This window comes from Equus quagga, chromosome 13 (assembly GCF_021613505.1).
Source record: "Equus quagga isolate Etosha38 chromosome 13, UCLA_HA_Equagga_1.0, whole genome shotgun sequence".
NCBI classification, from domain to species: Eukaryota; Metazoa; Chordata; class Mammalia; order Perissodactyla; family Equidae; genus Equus; species Equus quagga.
This window is the reverse complement of record NC_060279.1, coordinates 44,522,250-44,534,623: the sequence shown is the minus strand read 5'-3', so window position 1 is coordinate 44,534,623 and position 12,374 is coordinate 44,522,250.

Below are 12,374 nucleotides of genomic sequence, written 5' to 3'. Positions count from 1 at the left end.
AACTGATCGCTGCACTCACCTTTGACCACCCAGCTCACCTGTGACCACTCAGCTGGAGACAACAGACTGCCACCCTGCTGTGTTCACTGAGACAGGAGACCTACCTGCTGTTTCCATCAATCACTGTGCTGACAGAGCAGTCTCGCTACTATTGTAAAAGGGACATTTCAATCCTATGTGAAACACCCTGTTTGGGGGTATATAACCACTCTGTGCACCCCACTTCTTTGGTGCCCTTTCTTCCTTCGGGAAGAAAGGCCCCGGGTTATCATCCTCACATTTAAGCTCAGAATAAACTCACCCAAGTTTTCATTTATAGATTGGTTATGGATTATTTTCGTCGACACCTGGCACATAGAGATTTTCAGTAAATTTTTGTTGAATGAATGAGTGAGGAAGTAGATTATATAAGGTCCATGATCTCGAGGTGTTTGTAGTCCGGCCACAGATAGGCAGTGTGTGGTTACGTGTGGTAAGGGCAACCCCGAAGAGTGCAGAGCAGCCAGCCCTCAGAGTCAGGGAGAGCCACCCAAGTGAGCAGGGATGATGAGAAATATTCGTAAATAACCACAGAGCAGAACAGAAAGTGAGAGGATCTTCCGAGAAGAGCACATGGGCGCCGTGGGGCTGCAGGGAGAGACAGATGACCTCCCAGAACATCAAATTGTGGGGACCTGGAATTGGCCACCCCAAGATATGTCTCTTTGGCATCAGGATTATTTGAGGCTGATTGCTTTTGATAAACTGGGACAGGGAAGGAAGCTCTGAGGAATGGAACTTGCCCTTCCTTAGGACACATTTACATTTGTAAGGTAAATCTCTATCTGTAGGGGGTGCCTCCCTCTCTGTACCAGGAAGAAGAAAGGAGATGACCTTCTCTCTAGAAACTCTTAACCAATACCAAAGGCAAGGACTTAAATCTGCATTTTATTGTGCTCCTCTAGTAACCTCCCGTAACTGACTTCCCTCCCCCTCCCAACTTTGGCATTTCTTTAAGGATTAAGCATCTTTCCTTAGGCTAGGAACTGATTGCTGCGCTCACCTGTGGCCGCCCAGCTCCAGACAATCGACTTGCCTCCTGCTACGCCCACTGAGATAGCAGTTCACTACCTGCTGTGTCCATCAAGCGCTGTGCCGACAGGGCAATCTTGTGACTATTGTGGGAGGGACATTTCAATCACATGTGAAACACCCTGTTTGGGGGTACATAACCACTCTGTGCACCCCACTTCTTGGGTGCCCTTTCTTCCTTCGGGAAGAAAGGCCCCGGGCCATGGTTCCTCATAAAGCTTTGTTTAATTTTCTCTTGCTATTCTGTCTCATGTGAATTTAATTCATTCTCTGGCCAGACGAACCCACATTTGGGAAGAGGAAATGTCTTCCTCCCCTACAAAATTATGCTCAGGCTAGGTGCTTGGGTGAACTCAAAGGTAACTCTTAGTGCCTCGCTCCTAAGGACGCTTGGGAGCTGGGTAGAAGTTAGTGCTCTTGGTAATCAAATGCCTTGGCTAATGGTCCAGGGCAGTGATTCTAAAGTGTTGACCAAGGAGCCTCTGAGTATTTGCTCAAAATGCAGATTCCAGAGCCTTGCTCTAGACTTTCTGGTCCTGAAACTCCAGGCGTGGGTTTGCCCAGGGATTTTCCTTTAGGCAGGATTCTGATGTGCCCTGAAGTCTGAGAACCACAGGTGCAGGGCAAGGCTGGGCGGCATCATGGTGGGAAAAGCCCGGATCAGGGAGTTCTGAATTCTGGTTCCAAATTTGTCACTAATTTGACATGTGATCTTGAGCCAATGCTCTCACCCCTGCTTGGGCCTTAGCTTCCTCAGCCACAGAACTACCTGTATTTCCACCTGATTTCTGAGAACTGGCTTTTCTGAGAGCTTGAAGACATCCCAGCCTCCCCTTCCAACCCAACTGCCATGCCTAGTGACAGCTGCAGCCTCTGCTCACTGAGCCTCAGTTTCCTTACTTGTCAGGGAAGTAAGGGCAGTATCTGTGTCAGAGGGTTGCTGAGAGGATTAAAATGATATTTTAAAATTTATTTTTCTTATGGATATTTGGGTAGATTAGAAAGTCTGAAGGGATAAACACTCTATTGTTAGTGGTGGTTATCTTTAAGTGGTGGGATTATTGATGACTAATTTTTCTTTTTGACTAATGTTTTAAAACATAGTAATAAAAAACTTTAAAAAGTTAAAAACATATAAACACGGAATTACCATTTGATCCAGTAATCACATCTGGGTATATACGCGAAGGATTTGAAGGCAGGTATTTGTACATCGACGCTCACAGCAGCATCACAGCAGCTGAAAGGTAGAAACAGCGCAAATGTCCAGCAACAGGTGGCTGGGTAACAAGGTACGATGAAATAGTATTCAGCCTTTACAGGGAAGGAAATTCTGATACATGCTACAACGTACAGGAAACTTAAAGACGTGCTAAGTGAAAAGGGCAAAGGCAAATTATGCAAGCACAAAAGCACAAATATTGTATGATCTCACTTATAAGAGGTATGTAGAGTAGGCAAATTTAAAGAGACAGAAATTACAATAGATTACCGAGGCTGGGGGAGGGGACCCAGGGGTCATGGTTTAATAGGGACAGACCTTCAGTCTGGGATGATGAGAAAGTTCTAGAGGCAGATGGTGGTGATGGTTGCACAACAATGTAAATGTACTTAATGCCACTGAACATACACCTAAAAATGCTCAAAATGCTAAATTTTATGTTCTGTATATTTTACCATAATAAAAAAATGAACAAGAATTTCCTGTGTAATGCAAGAAAATTTAAAAAGGGAAACACTGTAACTCTTAGGATGGCTATGGCCTTGTTTTAGACACCGCTACTGAGCTGTTTCTGGGCATCAGGACACATTTGCTCCAGCTTCTCTCTCCCTCTGTCTCTGCCACGTACCACTCAGCTCCCATCCTTGCCCCTCATGTTTTCCTTTCTAAAAAAGAGCCTCATTTCTTTTAAAGTCGGGCTTGGGTTTTTAGGGGAAAGTTATGGGGCTTCATTAAGATCCCACCTGCTCTGAGACTCTGAAGCAAATTATTGCCTCTCTAAGAAGCACGTGTCAGTTGAGGTGAGCTAACAGCCAGGACACAGTATCAGTAAGCTTTCAAAACGACGTGCAAAGTGGGTTAAAGACAGATGTGATACAAAGCCAAGCTCGACACAGGCGACTGGCACGTTCACCGTAAGCGTAATTTATGAGGATTGAGACTGAAAACGGCATTTCACAAAGGCAGGATTACAGTTCTGTATTACATTGATGACATTTCAAAGCAGAAGCAGGCACATTGCGGTCTTAGCAGCCGACTCGACAAAATCTGGCAGCGCTGGAGAATGAGGAGAGGAAAACGTCGAGGAGCGGCGGCGCAGGGGCCGCGTGGAAGCTGCGGGAGTGAACACAGGGTCTTTGATTCGGCGTGTGTGTTGCTCCTTGCAGGCCTAGGAGGAATCTTGGCCCTTACCCCTGCCGTGCGGGACATTTGGGAAAGACTTCAGAAACGGCCCAAGGGGCTCTTGTGAAGAGATCCTAGGCAGCAAACTCAATGACTTTAGCTATTCAGGCCCTAAACCCGACCAAATATTAAGCAATGGCTCAAATCAATATTCCTAGCTGGTTTTCCAAGTTTTCCCAGATATTTTCTTCATGAAGCCACAGAATCTTTCACCAGAGAACCTTGCAAAATAGTTTTGGGACCTAGGAACTTAGAAAAAATATTTATGAAATACCGTAATCCCTTAGGCTTTGGAGTTCTTATTTATTCTTTTAATTTTTAAATTCTAGTTCTTATTCATTCTTCAGGCCCCTCTGTGTTTTAAGAAAGCACATCTGTTTCTTATTTTATGCCTGGGGTAATGGGCACAAATATTTACCTAGAATATTATTTATGATTTGAGTTTAGCACCAGGGTGGCCTGGCACAGAGCTTTCTTTATTAATAACAGTATTATTAAGATTATAGCTACTATTTATTAAGCATTTTTAAAGTGTTGGGTACTGGGCTAAGCACTTTACTGCAGCATCTCTTACAAGCCTCAGAATGACCCTATGACATACTTACTACTACGATCCCCATTACAAAAATAGGAAAACCAATGCTCAGAGAGATTGGGCCACTTGTCACAATCACAGAGCTAATAAGGGGCTGAGCTGAGACTCGAACTTAGAACCTCAAAGGTTAAAGGCTCAGTCCCATGGGGCCAGTCCTGAGGCATAGTAGTTGGGTTCAGCGGAGTCCACTTTGGCAGCCTGGGTTGGCAGGTTCAGGGTCAGGGCATGGACCTACACCACACATCAGCCATGTTGTGGCGGGGACCCACACATAAAAAGTGGAGGAAGATTGACACAGATGTTAATTCAGGGCTAATCTTCCTCAGCAAAAAAAAAAAAGAAGAAGAAGAAGAAGAAGAAAGTTAAAGACTCTGTCCTACAAGACTGTCCTGACTTCTGACATCAGTCACTAGTGAAGTTCCCAAGCTACCCACGCTTCTGCCCAGATAACTACAAACTCAATGATTCCTATGACACCCCCACCCCAACCCCCTGCTCAAGTTCAATAATTCTCTAGAGTGACTCACAGAACTCAGGAAAGTCCTATATTTATGATTAAAATTTGATTATAAAGGACACAACTCAGGAGAAGCCAAATGAAAGGGATGCATAAGGCAAGGTATGAGGGGGCAGGGGCACAGAGCTTCCATGCCCTTCTCTGGGAATGCCATCCTCCCAGCATGTTCAGATATTCACCAACCCATAAGCTCCCCAAACCTTTGTTCAAGAGTTTGTATCAAGGTTTCACTATGTAGGCATGATTGATTGCATCACTGACCATTGATGATTGAACTCAATCTCTGGACTCATTCACCTCCCTGGAGTTGGGAGATGGGGCTGAAAGTTCCAATCCTCTAATCAGGTACATGGTCAACCCCTCCCTTGAAACTATCTAAGGGCTCACCTTGTTAGCATAAACTCAAATATAATTAAAAGAGGCTCATTATGAATAACAAAAGACACTCCTATCACTCAGGAAATTCCAAGGTTTTAGGAACTCTGTGCCAGGAACTAGGGAAAAAAACAAATGTATTTTTATTATACCACAGCAGCATATAGTTGAATCCTGTTTTTTAAAAGCTATTCTGCCAGTCTATGTCTTTTGATTGGGGAGTTTAACCCATTTATATTTAATTACTGATAGAAAAGGACTTACTATTGCCATTTTGTTTTCTGTATGTCATGATTTTTCTGTCCCTCATTTCCTCCATTACTGCCCTCTAACGTGTTTAGTTGATTTTTTAGTGACATGGTTTGGTTCCCTTCTCATTTACTTTTGTGTGTGTTCTATAAATATTTTCTTTATGGTTTCCATGGGGATTGCATATAACAACCTGATATTACAGCGATCTATTTTAAACTGATAAAAACTTAACTTTAACCACATACGAAAACTATTCCTTTATAGCTCCACCTTCCCACACTTTCTGTTATTAATGTCACAAATTACATATAGATTTATAATTATTTTTTATGCTTTTGTCTTTTAAATCCTGTAGAAGAACAAAAAGTGTAGTTACAAACCAAAGTTATAGAATGTTGGTTTTAATATTTGTCCACTTCTTTATCTTTACTGGAGAACTTTATATTTTTGTATGGCTTCAAGTTATTGTCTGGCATGCTTTCATTTCAACTTGAAGGACTCCCGTTAGCATTTCTTGTGGGGCAGGTCTAGTGGTAATGAGCTCCCTCAGCTTTTGCTTACCTGGATATGTCTTAATTTCTCCCTTGGTTTTGAAGGACAGTTTTGCTAGATAAAGAATTCTCAAGGGCCGGCCCCATGGCCGAGTGGTTAAGTTCACACACTCCACTGCGGTGGCCCAGGGTTTCACCAGTTCGAATCCTGGGCAGGGACATGGTACTGCTCCTCAGGCCATGCTGAGGCAGTGTCCCACATGCCACAACTAGAAGGACCCACAACTAAGAATATACAACTGTGTACCAGGGGGCTTTGGGGAGAAAAAGGAAAAGAAAATTAAAAATTAAAAAAAAAAAATTCTCTGCTGACAGGTTTTTTATTTCAGCACTTTAAATACATCATCCTACTGCCTTCTGGTCTGCAAGGTTTCTGCTGACGAGTCCTCTGATAGTCTTATCACGAATATCTTGTAGTTGATGAGTTGCTTCTTTCTTGCTGCTTTAAAAATTCTCTCTTTGACTTTGTCTTGCAATAGTTTGATTATAATGTGTCTCAGTGTGGATATGATATCTTTGGCTTTATCCTAGTTGAGAGTTCATCGAGCTTCTTGAATTTGTATATTCATGTCTTTCCTCAAATTTGAGAAGTTTTCAGCCATTATTTCTTCACATGACCTCTCTGCTCCTTTCTCTCTCTCTCTCTCTCTCTCTCTCTCTCTCGTCTCCTTCTGGGACTCCCATAATGCTAGTCCACTTGATGGTGTCCCATAAGTCCCTTAAGCTCTGTTCACATCATTCTTTTTTTCTTTTTGCTACCCAGAATTGATAATTTCAAATGATCTGTCTTCAAGTTCACTCTTTCTTTCTTCTGCCTGTTCAAGTCTGCTGTGAATTCCTCTAGTGAAATTTTCAGTTCACTTATGGTATTTTTCAGCCTCAGAATTTCTGTTTGGTTCTTTTTGTAATTTCTGTCTCTTTGTTGGTATTCTTATTTTGTTCATATGTAATTTTCCTGATTTCCTTTAGCTCTTTGAGCATATTTAGGGCATTTGTTTTAAAGTCCTTGTCTGGGGTCCGGCCTGATGGTGCAGCAGTTAAGTGTGCACGTTCTGCTTCGGTGGCCTGGGGTTCACTGGTTCAGATCCTGGGTGCAGACATGGAGCCATGTGGTAAGCCATGCTGTGGTAGGCGTCCCACATAGAAAGTAGAGGAAGATGGGCACGAATGTTAGCTCAGGGCCAGTCTTCCTCAGCAAAAAGAGGAGGATTGGCAGCCTTTAGCTCAGGGCTAATCTTCCTCAGGAAAAAAATAATAAATAAATAAAGCCCTTGTCTAGTAAGTCCAAAGTCTATGTTTCTTCAGGGATTGTTTCTGGAGATCTATTTTGTTCCTTTGGGTAGGCCATGTTTTCATGTTTTCTTTGTATGCCTTGTGACCTTTGGTTCAAAACTTGGCATTTGAAAAAACAAGCACCTCTCCCAGTCTTTGCAGACTGGCTCTGTACAGTGAAAGACCTTCACTAGTCAGCCCGGTGTGAAGGCTTAAGGTCTCCTTGGGACTTTTCTGGGCATTGGCCTTTCCTGCACCTGTCTATGTGCTTTTCCCCCAATTCTCCCATACACACGGCAGGTTTTAAGTGTCTTAATTTTCCTAAGAGTCTCACTCCTGTTTTTAAAAGGGTCTTAGCTCTTCCACTGTCTTCCTCAATCAGTATCTCTCGCCCCATGCATGTCTGGGTTTGTAGTCTCCTTTTGGCTGTCACGAGCCATTCCCACTGCTTCCCACAGCTTCCCCTAGCCTGAGATCTGAGCTGTGCCATGTGTGGCTCTCTGAGCTCCAAGTTAGGTGACACAGGGACCAATCAGACAGCTCCCACACAGATCAAAATGTTGAAAATTAGGTCCACTCTACTCTCACTGGTTCATGGAAGAAAACTGGGGACTGGGCTGCTACTTTGCCTAAACCACTCTGTGCCACACTGAGGAAGGGGTGGGCAGTGGCAAGTAAAAACACCGTGAAACTTCCTTCCATTTTGAATGTGACTTTTTCTTAATTGGACGTTTGCTTGGTTGTTGTAGAGCTTTGACTGATTTCCAGAGCTCTTATTAAGTTATTTTAGCTAGTGTCTAGTTGTTTATTTAATGTTTCCTTGGGGGAGTTGAGGGCCTAGATCTTCCTAGTCCGCCATCTTGCCAATGTCACTCTAAGCATCTTTTTAATAATGCCTGACCATAGTCAATTCTCTGTGGTCTCCACCAGGTAGGTAACAAGGGAAATGGGATAAGCCAGGGCCTGGTAAAGACACCAGGGATGTTGGTGTCTTTAATTCCTCCATGCTGAAAGAAGACCAAAATGTCAGCCAAAAGGGCTCTTGTCGTTATCCAGCGGCTTCCCTTCTCCCTGTGAAGATAGGGACCAGTGGGGGTTTTTACTGCTGCCCAGACCATTGGCCAATTGGGATCTGAAATGAAGTGTTTCTCTCTCCCTTCCCAGGAATAAAGTTAGCTGTCCGCATTGAAAACAGCTTTAAAATTTTCTGTGTGTTTTCCCTTTGGTCCTCTCATTCAGTTTTCCAACCACCCTGAAAGGTGAGTGCCATTAACCTGTTGTGCAGATGAGGAAACTGGGACTGAGAGATCTTGAGATTTCTTCTAGGTCACGTGGGTTATCTAGTGGCAGAGTCAGAGCTTCCAATTTGAAAGCTATGTCTGTGCCATGTGATCAACTCTAATTCTGCCCATGGCTGAAGTCACATATCCAGTGTGGAGTCACATTCTCTGCCTCCATGGACAAAGGGCGTGCTTCCTCCTCGTAAAGGTGACAGGGTGAGGGACTGGGGAGGCCAGATGCCAGAACGCGAAAGGAGTTCAGACCTTTTAGGACCATTGCTGATGGAAGATCCAGCAGGGATGCAAGTTCCAGTCGGAGGAGGATAGGGGCTGCTGCTCACAGGCTCCTTCCTTATAAGTGCAAAGAAAGGTGTCAGCTCTTAAGCTAAGATCACCATTCACAAGGAGGAACTTGAAGTATTTCTATACCTGCATAACCAGAACCTTGGCCTTCCAGCTTCAAGGCCCTGGTTCTATGCCTCCAGACTCTCTTTCTTCCTCGGATTCAGGTGCTGTGCTTGCTGAATTAGATCTTGAGAGACAATTTGGTCCCCTTTTTCACTGCCTTAGGATGCAGAGAACAGAGGCTCTTGGCTTTTGAAAAGTTTGGGGAAACAGAGCAGAGAAAAATAATATATATGAGCAAAAGGCAAATGTTACAAAGAGCTGATGATCTTGTACTAGTCTGGAGCACCCAAGTCCCTGCTGTGGTCGGGGCCTCACAGAAGTCAAGAAAGGCTCCAGCCACTCCATTACTCAGGGGTCACTTTAATTAAGGGGGGAAAAAGGCCAAAGCAGGGTACAACAATTGTGATATCTTTTTATTTATTGATGTATTTAATAAATTTTTATATAAAATTTTTCAAACTCACAGCAAAGTCGGACACCCATATACCCACCAACTAGATTCAACAATTGTTACCGTTTTTGCCATATTTGCTTCATCTATATATAATACACTTCATCAAATCAAAGATGCCATTGATTGTAAGACACTTCATTTTATATAACGATAAGAAAGAGAAAACACTACCATTTAATTGTTAAGACACCACCAATTTCTAAGATGCATTCCATTTTCAGGGTAAAGAAAAAAACGTGTGTCTAAAGAGTATGTGTTACATAACTCCATTATATGAACTTCTGGATCAGGCAAAGCTAGTCTACGGTGAGAGATCATTAGAACAGTGGTTCTCTCAGCCGGAGGCAGGAGAGAGGATTGACTGGGAAGAGGCAGGAGAAAATTTTCTGGGGAAAATATTCTGTATTTTGATAAAATAATGACATTTGTCAAAACTCATTTAACTATAATACTTAAGATCTGAATATAATGCATAATACTGTATGTATTATACTTCAATTAAAAAATTAAAATAACAAAATATGACTTGGAATCAATTTTTTTTTGCTAGAGCATTTTAAAGTAGATTATAGTAAATTCTTCAGCATGTGTGTCCAAAAAATAAGAATATTCTACTCCACAACTACAATATCATTATCTCATGCATAAATACAATACCGTTATATCATACCTAAAAATTGAACAATAATTCTCTAATATCACTCTTAGTCCATATTCAAATTTCTCTGAGTGTAATTGTCTATTTTATTTTATTTTTATTGTTTTTAAAATTTCTATTATAAAATGAAACACATATACAGAAAACCACACCAAACATACGTATAGCTTGGTGAATTACTGTAAAGTGAACACTCATAACCACCACTCAGGACCAGAGATAGAACTTTGCAGCCACCCCAGAAGCCATCTACATGCCTCCTCTCAATCACAATGACCCCTTTTTCAAAGGGACCACAATTCTGAACAAGATTCCCTGAGTTTTTGGATGTTGATAACAGGTTGTTGGTTTCTGTGCCTTCTATGCTCAGTTCAATTGGATATAAAATCTTTGGCTCACATTTTCTTTGCTTGATATCTTAATTATATGACTCTATTTTCTTCTAGCACAAACCATTGCTGTTGAAAGTCTAATGAAAATCTAATTTTCTTTCTGTTATAATTCACTTGGCCTTTTTGTCTAGATGCAAAAACAGCCAATTTCACTCTTTAAATGTCTTGGTGTTGGCCACTCTGGGTCAGTATTTTGGGTATAAGGTATGCCTTTTCAATATCTAATTTCAGATCTTTATTTCAAGAAATTTTTCTTGAATTAAAACTTTTAGTATTTGTCAAGTTGTTCCCTTGATTTGGTTTTCTTTTGTAGTTACTCCTATTGTAATGTTTTGTCACTTTCTCTCCAATCTTTTTTCTTTCTTCTTTCTTTATTTTTAATTTTAAAACTTTTGTCTTTTTTTCACCTTCTGTTTTTCATAAGGCAATATCTGCAGTATGTAGTTACTCTTGTTTTCTTTCTGGTTTAGTTTTGAAATAACTTATTTATTCCTAATTTCTCCTGAGTTTTATCACTTAATTGCCATATTTTTCTAGTTCTTTTTTTTTTTTTTTTTGAGGAAGATCAGCCCTGAGCTAACATCTGCTGCCAATCCTCTGCTTTTTGCTGAGGAAGACTGGCCCTGAGCTCACATTCATGCCCATCTTCCTCTACTTTATATGTGGGACGCCTACCGCAGCATGGTGTGCCGAGTGGTGCCATGTCCACACCCAGGATCCGAACTGGCGAACCCCAGGCCGCCGAAGCGGAACGTACGAACTTAACCGCTGCACCACTGGGCCGGCCCCTGTACTTTTCCAGTTCTGATTTATGTTATTCTTTGACATCTTGTACCTTTTCAAGTGTCTTTTAGTTGGTTGTGAAATATTAGTTTATACTGTTGATCAGTTTTGCGGCAGGGAACTCAGTCGACTGGCTTTAAGAGTCCATGTTGCCTACACTGCTCCAGCCCCCTCAGAGCTGATCAGAGACCCCATGGACTCAGTCGATATTGGCCAAACCCCTGTCATTTCAACTGCCTTCCCATGAACACTTCTTTTGCTGGTCCATCAGATGCCCTGTTTCTTCCCTCTGCTGTCTCCTGTGTAAATATGGATGTCATGCAGGTCTTATAGTGCTGCTGGTGGTGGTCCTCACTCTCTTGTATTTTGGAGTTTTGGGGGGACACCTTACTATCTGGCCTTGCTGTAGATGTTGGCCATAGTTTTTGGTTTTACTATCTAGGTGCTCTGTGTTTTTTGTTTCTTTGTTTCTTTTTTGATGGGGAGAAGATTCAGGGAGAATAAGAAACTATGACACCGCTATGTCTTTTCAGAATTCTCAGGGAGGGAAAGGGAGCCAGGTCAGCTCAGGAAGCAAACTGTTTTATTTGTTCCCATGGCCAGGCCAGGACCGGACCGTGTGCCATGTTCCTAAACCACGGTTAGGTGTGAATAGAAGATGGTTCCCAGAAAGCAAGCTCTATTTTTTAATCCTATACCAAAGAAGCAGAAACACAACAGATGTTCACTACAGTGTTTCGTATAAGGTTTCATTTGAGGGGTTCCAAGCATTAAAAAAAACATTATGATAACATGCATCCAAAATAATCCAATTACATGGCTTATCCTTTAACTCTATCTATTTTAAAGTTAACTTTTAACTATATGAATAATTTACAAACACATTTCTTTGTAAGAGAGGAACACACTGGAAAAGGCTAAAGTCCTCTTTGGCCACTCCTCACCGACCTGGGTCCCCCGGCTATTTTTTGATGCCTGGCTAACTTCGCCTCATCTTCACAAGACTTCTCATGCATGACTCAGGCCTGCTGAGGGAGCATTTAAAGTCGCTTTAACATTAACCAGAGGGAATGCAATTTTGCAAGTGAATCCATTAACAGCTATTTTGGGGGATTATCTATGTTGTTTTTGTCTTCCATTTGTGCAAAAATGTAAAACTTGAGAAGGGTTGACAATTTTAGAAACTTGACTGTTTCTCTGTTCTTCAGCTTGGTGAGGGCCCTCAGTCATGGTTTCGTCTTTGATCAGCAAGCTTACCATCATAGCATTGATAACTAATGGGCTTTGGGGTTGAGCTTTCGTAAGGTTTATTGAGATTATTTTCATTAGGATGCATTGTGATTCAAGTTGCAGAAAACCAGG